Source organism: Priapulus caudatus, unplaced genomic scaffold (genome assembly GCF_000485595.1).
Source record: "Priapulus caudatus unplaced genomic scaffold, Priapulus_caudatus-5.0.1 Scaffold62, whole genome shotgun sequence".
In the NCBI taxonomy this organism is placed as follows: Eukaryota; Metazoa; Priapulida; class Priapulimorpha; order Priapulimorphida; family Priapulidae; genus Priapulus; species Priapulus caudatus.
Window position 1 is genome coordinate 346,354 of NW_014577123.1, and position 11,354 is coordinate 357,707.

Genomic DNA, 11,354 nt, shown 5'->3' on the forward strand with positions numbered 1-11,354 from the left:
CACATGCAGATCATAAACGCGGCTCCAATACCGCTCAGGGGTTAGCGAGGCGGCTAAAGAATACCTCTTCATATTTTATCAGCGCCTACGTGAAGATGGCGCTTCCCAATCGAACTGCTTTGACAAGTGAAACAGCTCAGGCCTTGAGGCCGTAACCACGCAGACGCGTACTGCGAATTGTTAGCTCTGCGCATCCTGCCGCAGACGGTATTCGCTCCTGTGTGCGTGCTATACAATCGACAGAATACACGTAGAGATACCCGAAAAGCAGACTTTCCGCGCCGAACTGGCCACGGCCGGCTTGGTTCAATAAGCAGCTGCTATTCATTAAATACTTCGTAGCTGTACGAACGGGCAGAAATAATGACTCTAAATGAAGGCAAACAGTTGCTCACAACGCCGCCCAGGCAGATGGCCCTGCTAACCGCGCAATAATGATTCCGCGTGCCCCCGGCTCCCGTCCACGCCGCAGCCCGCCACCCCACATTAGCGTATTACCAGATCGATAAAGTGTGGCCTTTGTGGAAAGTACGGCATCATGAACTCATCGGCAAGCAGTTTTAAAATGGTAAATTTTTGTCTGGCCTGCGCTGCGGCAGCGAATGCGTAGAGAGTTCGCGAACATGCGATATGAATACGAACGAAAAAATAATGTTGACCTCGGGCGTGAGATTTGCGGCGATAGGTAGTTCACAATGAATGACGGCTCTGCCTTCAGCTACGAGGCTAAGTGAGATAAAAACAGACTTGTGAACTGGCTACCGTAAATTTAGCAGTATGCACTAAGATCACAATCACATTCCAACATCACCGAATTCATCAAAACTCGGACGAGTTGACAGCGAGCATGAAAAACTAGATGAATTTTTTGCATAATTTACCCGGCATAAAATATCGCCAATTACCAACGATTATATGTAAGAAATATATTTAGATGAAATTGGCAAAATGTAAATAAATTACATAAAAACTAGGTCTCGAAAATCGCTTCAGCTGCTGCTACATTGCCTGTAGCTTGCTTTTTTAATCTATGAACAATACGCTGTCCAAAGACTCTCTTTCTGCGCTGCACCAGCATCCCAACATTCTATGACGTATTGCTTTAAACCATATATCCCTGCACTAGTTTTTCTTTCCTACGTACGACCCACTGATTCAGCCACATTGCTCATGGAAGCAGTTTTATAGATTCTTATATGCTTGCAGTAGTTCGCGTTTCTTTGACACCAACTTTTCAGACCTCCTAATAAAATAGCACCCTCTTCTCCGTGTCACGTCAGTTTCACACATTCCTACTCTTAGCACTAAATTTGCTTGCTAATACTGTTCCTTGATCTGTAAATTGTAAATGGGGCTACGCTAGATTAAATGCATAACACTTGTTAATAAAAATCACTATAGCTCAGAGCTCATGGTAGCTGAACGACAACCGTAGTTAATCTGAGTGGGCCACGCTGGCACGTACGCACACGATGCACAAGCACGGGCTGCACACAGCACACACGACGTCACACACGCAGCGGCGACGGCACGCACCACACACACTACAGACACCAGCACACGCAACGCAGGCGCACGCATGCACACACAGCACACACACACACATGATACGCAGCGCACGCACGCCAATGCAACGCACGCCGCACACAGACACACCACTCGTCACGCACGCGACAGTAATGCAACACAGACACCCACACGCTTATGCAGCAGCACGGCACGCACAGCACGCACGCACGCCCGCACACACACACACAAGATCACATACCGCACGCAACGGCACAGCAGACAGTATCCCGCTTGCACATGCCACGCACACATGCACCACACACACACACACACCACACGCACACACAACACACACACACACACACACAGACACATACACGCACGCAGCCACACACATAACACACACGCACGCGACGCACACACAGCACACAGAGCACGCAACGCAATGCCGCCACCGGCAACGTCACGCCACGCACGCACGCACGCACGGCCACGCAGCGCACGCAGCGTGTGCGCACGCACACTGACGTTAGCTGCTAACTCAGCGCGGGATGCGTTCTGGGCAATGCGCTTGACGTGCGTGAAGGCTTCGCTCTGCGGCCTGTGAGCAGCCATGCGCTCTCTGGCGCGGCGCCTCCAGCCTTCGCTCTCGTACTCGCAGGCTCGCGTCGTAGAACTGCAATGTGCGACGATTGCTGGCCTGTTACGGGCTGAAAAACACAACTCACGAATCTATGTGGCCGCGCGTGAAACCAGGCGCCGTTAATGCGTGTGCGTGTGGTGTGTGTGTGTGTGTGTGATGTGTGTTGTGTGTGTGGCGGCGCGATCGCGCACGTGTGTGTGTGCGCGCGCGCCGTGTGGGCGTGCGGTGGGTGCGTGCGTGTGTGGCGTGCGTGTCGTGTGTTGCGTGCGTGCGATCGTGTGTGCGTGTCGTGCGTGGCAGTGTGTGTGTAGGTGTTGTTGTGTGTGTGTGCGCAGCGTGTAGTTGGCATGTGCGGCAGCATGCGTGCGTGGCGCGCGCGTGTGAGGGGGATGGCCGTGCTTAGTGCGTGCATCAGTCTGTGTGGTGCGTGCACGTGGCAATAATGGCATGTCTGATTGTGTGACGTGCTTGCTTGCGTGTGTATCGTGTAGCGCATGGCTATTTCTCATCGGCAGGCAGTGGAAAGGAATGGATGGAAACATCAAAAGGAACTTGGGACGCATGCATTTGCGGAGTAGCGCTAGGCTAGAGAGAGGAGACCTACATTCCGGCATGCAGGGTTTCAAAGTGATGCGAATGTATACTCATTAATCAGCGTGCACTGAAGCTTTGTTCTTTGCATCACGCAAGCGCGCCAACGCGACTACTAATTCTCGAGTAAGCTGGTAACAGAAGCCAAGTTAAGGGTCGGCGATAGCATAAAACCCTGCGCCTCCTGAAGGCAGCGATCAGGTGCGGGCAACGCCATGAGTGTGTTAGCTTTATCCGAGCGAGCACCCATCTGGATGCTGCATCCATCATCAGGAATATACCTCTGCTGTAAAATTCAGAGGTAGCTGCGAGCGCACGCGCGCTACGACTGCTTGGCTGGCGGGTTGAACCTAGGCTGCTTACCGACACCGTAATGAGGGAGGGAGGGAGACAGACCTATTGATAAACTGGCTAATTAGACGTGATTTTCTCTATGGAGGTGCGCTAGACATTAGCGTATCGACGAGGCATGGCAATAATCGCCATGCAACCTTTTTCTCCGCGTCATCGCGGGCTGATAATAATAAATAATTCATCGGCGCGCTGTCTCACGCTCGTTTACGTGAAATGCGTATATATCATCAGATATCGGTAGCGTTTACGTAGGCGACAGGCGCAGCGTCCCTGGTGGGCCGCTCGCCAGGCAATGCACCTCATTTCAATTTAATTTGCACAATGCTCCGACGGCTGGGCGCCTCTGCTGGGGCGATGTAAGGGCAACGGCACCGACAAGCCTAGCATGCATATATAGAGGGACACTTAGATGGGCAGTTTATCTATCTCATATGAGATCGCGGCTAGATCTCAATTACGCGATGTAATGTATGTATGTGAAATCGTCCCATCTGCCGAAGGCAAGATAACCGCACCCCACTTGAAAATTGTTGCTAGGATGGTGAAACTCACCACGCGGTTTGTATGCACACACCCAAAGTTCGAGTTCGCCATAAGCTTTGTGCGGCTGAGACCAATTATATTTAAATAAACTTCCTATCGCAACCGATGATGGGCTAAAGGCCTGCCTTTGCAATAACACTACGTCAATGGTTCTTCAGCCTCTTTCAGAGTCAAGGCCGCGCTTGAGAATCTGCTAAAAGCTAACGGACTCCTCCCGTCAAGAAAAAAGCGCACCATAAGCAGCCATAAGCAAAATTTTGGCCATAAGCACCTGGTTGCACAGAACCGCCCTGAAGCCCATAACCGTGGAACGCCCAAAACCCACATGGAGCCGGCCTCGCCAGCGGGCACGCTACGCATCCTTCGTTGTGGCTCATGCTCGCGGGCGGGCGGGCGCGACGCAAGCCATGATACGGCGCGCAGGACCCGCCCGGCTGCAGGCTGTTGTTCCCCGCGCGACGTCGATATCGGTAGAACGTTGAACGTCGTCGGCTACGTCACGACTTGCCGGCGTCGCGACGGCGCGCGGTCCAGGTAGGGGTTGTACGGCGCGGGCGAAGTCGGCGTAGTACTGCGCTCCCAGCAGCCAGGCCTTTGCGGCGCGCATGTCGTCGCACGTGTCAGAGCTGGCGGGCCCACGTTTGTACGCGAGCGGCCGGCTCGGCCATTCGCGGGGACCCGGCAGCGACCGTCACGCGTGTAGGGCGGTGCGCAGACCTGCCCAGGCAAGCTCGATCAGCACGAACGGCCAGGTAAGTGGACGAAGAGCAGCGCGTCGACGAATGCGTCGCAGCGAACTCACCAACCTTGGTGGTAGGCGCTCGGCGCGACGCAGGCCCGCGAGAGCGTCCGCGGACCCCAGCGTCAGCATCCGTAGTAGTCGCTGCGCGCGCCACGCGCCGCCCCCACCTGGCGAGGTTCGGGGGCCACGTAAGCCGGCTGGCCGGCGAGGATGGCCAACGCCCGAAGAAGAAGCGCAGTAGCAGAAGGTGAAGAATGAATGTGAAGACAGAGCAGCGATAGCCCGCTAGCGCACACGAACACATCGCGGCATCGGTGGCCTTCGGACGCCGGTAGAAAGACGGCGCCACTGCGCCGATGCCGGAGGATGACAAGCTTGAAGGCAAAGACTCATGCAGCAAGGCCCTCAACGCCGCTGTCGCAGCTGTAAACAACACAACGAAGCAACAACTATGATGATGATGATGATGATGATGACGAAGCTTGAAGGCAAAGAGCTCATGAAGACAGGCCGCTCAGCAAGCGCCGGCGTCGGCAGGCTGTAAACAACAACAACAACTAATGATGATGATGATGATGATGATGATGAATGATGATGTATGATGATGATGAGCAAGGCTTGAAGGCAAAGACTCATCGAGCGCAGGCCGCTCACACGCCGCGTCGCAGCTGTAAAAAGCAACAACAACTAGATTGATGTGATGATGATGATGATGATCGATGATTGATGATGAACTGACAAGCTTGAATGGCAAGACTTCAATGAGCAGCGCCTCACGACGCCGCATCGGCAGACTGTGAAACCAACAACAAGCAACAACTATGATGATGATGATGATGAATAGTGATATGATGATGAACAAGCTTGAGGCAAGCAACTCATGAGGCAGCGCCCTCACACGCCGCCGCATCGCAGCTGTAAACAACAACAACAACAATCTATGATGATGATGATGATGATGATGATGATGATGCATGATTGATGATGATGATGATGATGACCGCAGCTTGAAGGCTAAGACTCATGAGCCAAGGCCCTTCACCCGCTTCGGGCCGGCGTCGGCAGCTGTAATACAACAAGACAACAACAAGACTATGAATGATGAGATGACTGATGATGATGATGATGATGATGATGATCGACAACTTGAAGCAAAGACTCATGAGCAGGCCCTCACGCACGCCGCGTCGGCAAGCCGCCTGTAAACAACAACAACAACAACTGATGATGATTGTGAAATGATGTATGATGATGATGATGTATGATACAAGGCTTGAAGGCCAAGAGCTACAATGAGCAGGCCCTCACACGCCGGCGTCGCAGCTGTACAACAACACAACAACAACTAATGATGATGATGATGATGATTGATGATGACAAGGGCTTGAAGGCAAGACTCATGAAGCAGGCGCCTCACACGGTTCCGCGTCGCAGGCTGTAAACAATCAACTAAAACATATCGATGATGATGATGACTGACGTTACCTGAACAACAACAACAACAACTATGATGATGATGATGACGTTACTACACATGTACGCCTGTCAACCACAAAAATGATGCCATTACTGAGTGTACTGTTTTAGAGGCAATCATGCATATTACATCACAATTGTCTAACTTTATTGTTATTATTATTATTGTTATTATTATTATCATGTTATTGCATGTTAATCTAGTAAACAACCTCCTGATTGTGATGTAACACAAAGTTCTTAACATTTTCTTATCCAAACACAATAAACGCAAAAAACTGACCCCCTATGAGCAACGACATAGTTACCTAGTAATTCACCATACTATTTTCATTATTATTATATTTTAGAGCACATTAATGTTTATTAGATTCATAATCATTATATTATACTCGCGGGTACAGCAAGTGCTTTGCACGCCGGCGCACGAAGAATCACTTTTTAATTTCTACTGAACAAAGAACAAAGGCATTCGGGAATACACAGGGGTCTGGGTCGGTAATTAGAAAACAAACACATTATGCAGCGCGACTGCACTGTGCAAGCAGACTGCATTATGCAACCACCGATCAACCGGTAATACGACATACCAGAAACGCTTTCGTCATGACGCCTGTAGTTAGGGCAATAGTAGAGCAGCTCAGAGCGAATGGCAATGTACACGAGGTTGATAGTAGCAGCAGAGTTTAAGACTTAATGGTTGGTCGCATTGTTTGTATGCGTAGTATAAAGGGTACACTACCCTAGATATCAAACCAGAACAAACCCAGAGCAATACCAAATTTTAGTGACCTCTCACGCGAAATCCCAGTAAGCCTAATTTTTCAACCAACATCGACCGATCACTCGCTTGAAAAATCACTTGCATACGTTGAAATCCTCGCTAATCTATACGCAAACACTTCGCTTTTAAAATGCACAGATGGGGCCCGTAAAAAGGCAATACTGGTCTCGCTGTAATCCACGTGCCCCCAGGCGACCGCTTTGTGCAATTCGAATTGCCGTAGCCTAGAGCCAGTGTTACACAGCACTCATCCTATATCACGAGCCATAACCGCCGCGAGCTGGCCTGGTTGCTATAGTAACTCGAGTACAGCGAGCGACGCTGCATCCTCGTCTGATTTGGAACGGTAACGTTCATTTGTCTTCAAGAGGCAAACAGCACGCGCCTTAAGCTAGATGAACCAACGAAAACACCCCCCCTCCCACACCCCCTTCTGGCCGCTGCCCACTCTAAACGACTTACAACGACCACTTTTCCTACGAGAGAGACCTTCAGAGCCCAGCAATAATATCACTATATTTATAATTGATGGATAGATAGATAATGATTTTCTTGCATGTCAGACATGCAGCCTCCTAAAGTCTGCCCAACATTTATCGGTCTTCACATGCTTACACGGTAATGATTAAAAGGTAGTAGACTCTAGGATTTTACTGTATACAATTGAACTTACTGTATAACAAATCGTCTATACCCACACGTAATTTGTTACCAGATACCTAATTTGATTGTTATATTTAATTACACATAAACGCTAACGAAAATTTGAACGGCGCCATGACACCCGTGACCGTCCTGCCACATTGAAAAAGTTGCATATTTGGCAATTTATTTGCATCGTTACAGACCGAGGGCTAATCACAAAGCCTGCCAATTTTAGTTCATACCTAAATAGGCCTATTTACACGAACGATTGTTCATTTTAGGACAAAATTTTATCCATAACTATAACTGAACACTTCATGTCGTTTTATCAAAATATTACAATCTTTTTGCTTTATAATTTAATAATATAGAAACCCCTTCGGTCTGTAGCCCTTGGCCTGAAAAGTGGGTTATTGCGCAACTTTTTTAGATGCGGTCTGGCTTTTGAGTGGCCGCCACCGTCGTTGTAATCAATTGTAGTCAGTGTAGTTTTTAAAAACATTTTTTAACTAATATTTCTTAATGGTGATTGTAACCTGATGAAACTTTTTATGTAGGTAATTTTAACCCCTAAATTAACTGAAAATAACCCTAGAACCTAGATGTAAACGATCCCTATTAAACTGCAGAGTCTTTTCGCACAAATTTCACTGCGCCTCATATTCATTCGCATTATCACACTGGTTTCTCGTTTTTACTGACCTCCCGCAAATTATGAAAGACTATATAAAATACCAGGAATATTTAATCACCAATTAAACGATGACACACAAGGGGTGGTAGTTGAGCTGCAAAAGTGTCTACCTATTATAAATCATGTTACATTGTCAGAGCACTGTTGACAAAACTGTGTGAGGAGTCCGCACGGTGCGGCCTTGGAGGCCTGTCCGGTTATGGGGTTGCTATGCCGTTAGACAATGCTATACACACACACACGTCGCATCGAACTGCTCAGACGCTGATGCGATCACCCCATGTTTCTGACTCTTGTTTACTGCTTCTTGTTTTACCATCTTATATTTTACATCTTTAATTTTCTGTGTTATCTTTTTGCTTTGTTTGCTTGTTTCTGTCATTCTGTTTACCAATGGCTTAATCTTGTTCTGCCTCCTTCTTGTATTCCTTTTTGCTGTTACCCCAACCTGGGTTCATTCTTACTTGCTTACCGTACTACTCGTTTACTTGTGTTAGTTGTTTACTGTGCTACTGTACAGTACTTGTTTTACTCTGCTATGCAGTACGTGTTTACTTTGTTACCATGCACACTTTTTTTACTTTATCACCCGCATTACTCAGCTGCTACCCAGCACGACACACTTGACCCCTCCGCCTGTCATGCACGGCACCGCTCCGACAACCTCCGTGCGACCCCTCCCTTACCGTACGCGCGCCCCCTCCGCCGCCGCCCCTGGATGTTCTCACCTGATCTGTTGGAGTCCCGGGTCACATGATGAACTCCAGTCAGCGCAGCACGAAGGCCTACCCCGCGTGTAGGAAGGCAAGCCGCTGCCATGCACCGGCTTGCCAACGATCGTGCCGACGAATCTGCGCGCAGCGGAGACGCAATCCCGTTGCTCGCCGATCGCCGCGCCTTGCGCCGCCGTCAAATGTCCGCCGACAGCTCTTCGAGAGTTGTCCTCGAACGAGCGCCGGCCTGCCGACGGGTTGCCTGTGATGCACGTCGTTGTTCTTCCCCCCCAGTTGTCATCCTTGCGGTTATTTTGATCTGCCACCTGTCCAGGGCCAAGGAGAGAAGGTTATTATTACTATTATTATTAGTAGTTATTATTACTATTAGTATTAGTATTAGTATTATTATAGTATTATTATTAGTATTAGTATAGTATTAGTATTAGTATTAGTATTAGTATTAGTATTAGTATTCAGTATTGAGTTATTTACTATTAGTATTAGTATTAGTTATTAGTTATTATATTATTATATTATTAGTTAAGTCAGTATTAGTATTAGTATTAGTAATATTATTGCTATTATTATCAAATCTTTATTGCATATATTAAAATACAAATACATGTACTGAAAGACGGGGGGAGGGGGGTGAGTAAGCGTAGAGTGGGGGTGGGGGTCGGACACGGTGACTGTCTTCGTATAAGCACTTACAGATATAGGCAATACAGACAACGTAGGAAAACTCACAGCTAGGGAGATGTAGTTATAGTTTGATAGTTAAGAAAGTTAGAGAGGCGTGAGCGGGGTGGGATCGTAAAAAATGTAGTAGTTGTTCGTAGTTAGTAAAAACGTTAATGTTTTTCTTTTTAAGGAGTGGGTGAATGTGGCTGAACATTACTGACGGTACGTACTACACTACCCCATAGTAAGTGTGTTACATTACAATACGGTGGTACAGCCCTCCATCGACTAGTTATGTGCCGATATACTAGTCCTCTAGTTACGGACACAATTAAATGAGAGGCGTGAGTCAGCATGTACCAACAACGACCACCGTTCACTACCTACTTGTACGTAGGAAGGCCAGTGTGAACGGGTGCAAAAATGGCCGTCGTGTACTAGTCACACGCGGCAATGGCACGACAGTGTGAATGAGAGGGCTACCTTAGTCTGGTTGATACTGCTCATCACTTTAGACAAAATCTACAAAAATCTATTAAAAATTTGTGAAATAGGATAGAGCAATCATATCAATGCATTATTAAATATGGCTACAATAATGGCTTCTTCTATCTGCATCAATCTTCAATCTTCAATCAATCAATCTTCTGCACTCTCTAAAAGGCCCATAAATGAACAATGATTCTATCAGGTTCTATCGCATGATATACCTGTATTACTCTATTCATACAAGATCCGACATGCACTACACCTACTTATATTTCATTTGTGATGTAGAATGCTTTTTGTAAAATATCAATTCATATCAATATAAACATTGTTTTGATATAATCGGGAGCGTATAATGACAAATTTGTCATTATACGCTCCTGATATAATTCATAACAAATATACCCCTGCTGCTTTTCGCAAATTACTTTTTGATATAAATCCGCTCCGCGTGGGCAATAGTGCTGCGGCATACTGTATCAAAACATTCTTCGTTTCTATTATAGATACGTATGTATGATAGCCGATTATATTATATATTATCTCTAATTTTGACCACGCCTTAGCTAACATATTTCGAACAGTTTCCATAATCAATATTTAACGTATATTTCAGATAAATTTAAAATTCTACCTGTACGTGCAAAATTGAGTAGCTCGATGCATACAAGAAATGCGAAATCTGTTAGTCTCTCTCACACGCTTTGACGAGGAACAAGTATGTGGGGTTACCGTGAACAATACATGAAGCAGCCGCCTACAAGCGCACCTGCCCGCATACGTTTATAGACGACGATTATATACTTGTTATGCGGTGTAACTGTGTTTTATGCTCGTCCAGATACACGCGACGACAACGTACGAAACTATACTCATTATGCACGATATCAAAAATCGTCAATAGACGCATTTATGTTTATAATGCTTATAAAACATTTCGCTTTGTCGCTCGCGCCCGCAGCAGCAGCAGTGGGTGGATAGTAATCCCGGATCGCGTCGTTGTAAGTGTCACTTGAACGTGACCCACGAACGCAAACACTGATCGCAGACCGCTCGAGTGAAAAATTATGAGTACCCTGAGCGGCGACGCCCTACCGCGCCGGTCTGCTACTCCGTGCTGCGGCGCCGCGCCGGCAGCAGGGTGCCGAGGTTCGCAGCGCGGAATAAAGTTACCATCGACTGACTGCCGGCTCGGGAGGAAACCCAGCCATTACGAATTTCACGCGCCGCGGCACAGGGCTCCCAACGCTCGAAAATGTAATGCACATTTAATGCGCTTGCCCTGCTAGGCCATGCTCCAGTGCAGACGCGTACGCACAGGCGCTTGGAGCATTTCAATGAAATATAATGCTAAATAAATACGAAATCTATTTACTACCAAAGTCTTAATGTTTCTATACTCTGTTTCACCTATTATTGCCGACAATTTCCTGTAAATGCCGTCCAAATGCTCATCTGCAACAAACTCTGGCTGCCGCTGCACACTG

The 11,354-nt window shown here is 47.5% G+C and overlaps 1 protein-coding gene across 1 annotated transcript in view; it reads right to left on the reverse strand.

The window, feature by feature from the left end:
* Positions 1 to 11,354, reverse strand: part of LOC106821170 (vang-like protein 2) — a 38,066-nt gene that overhangs the window by 21,904 nt on the left and 4,808 nt on the right. The gene's annotated exons all lie outside the window — the stretch shown is intronic.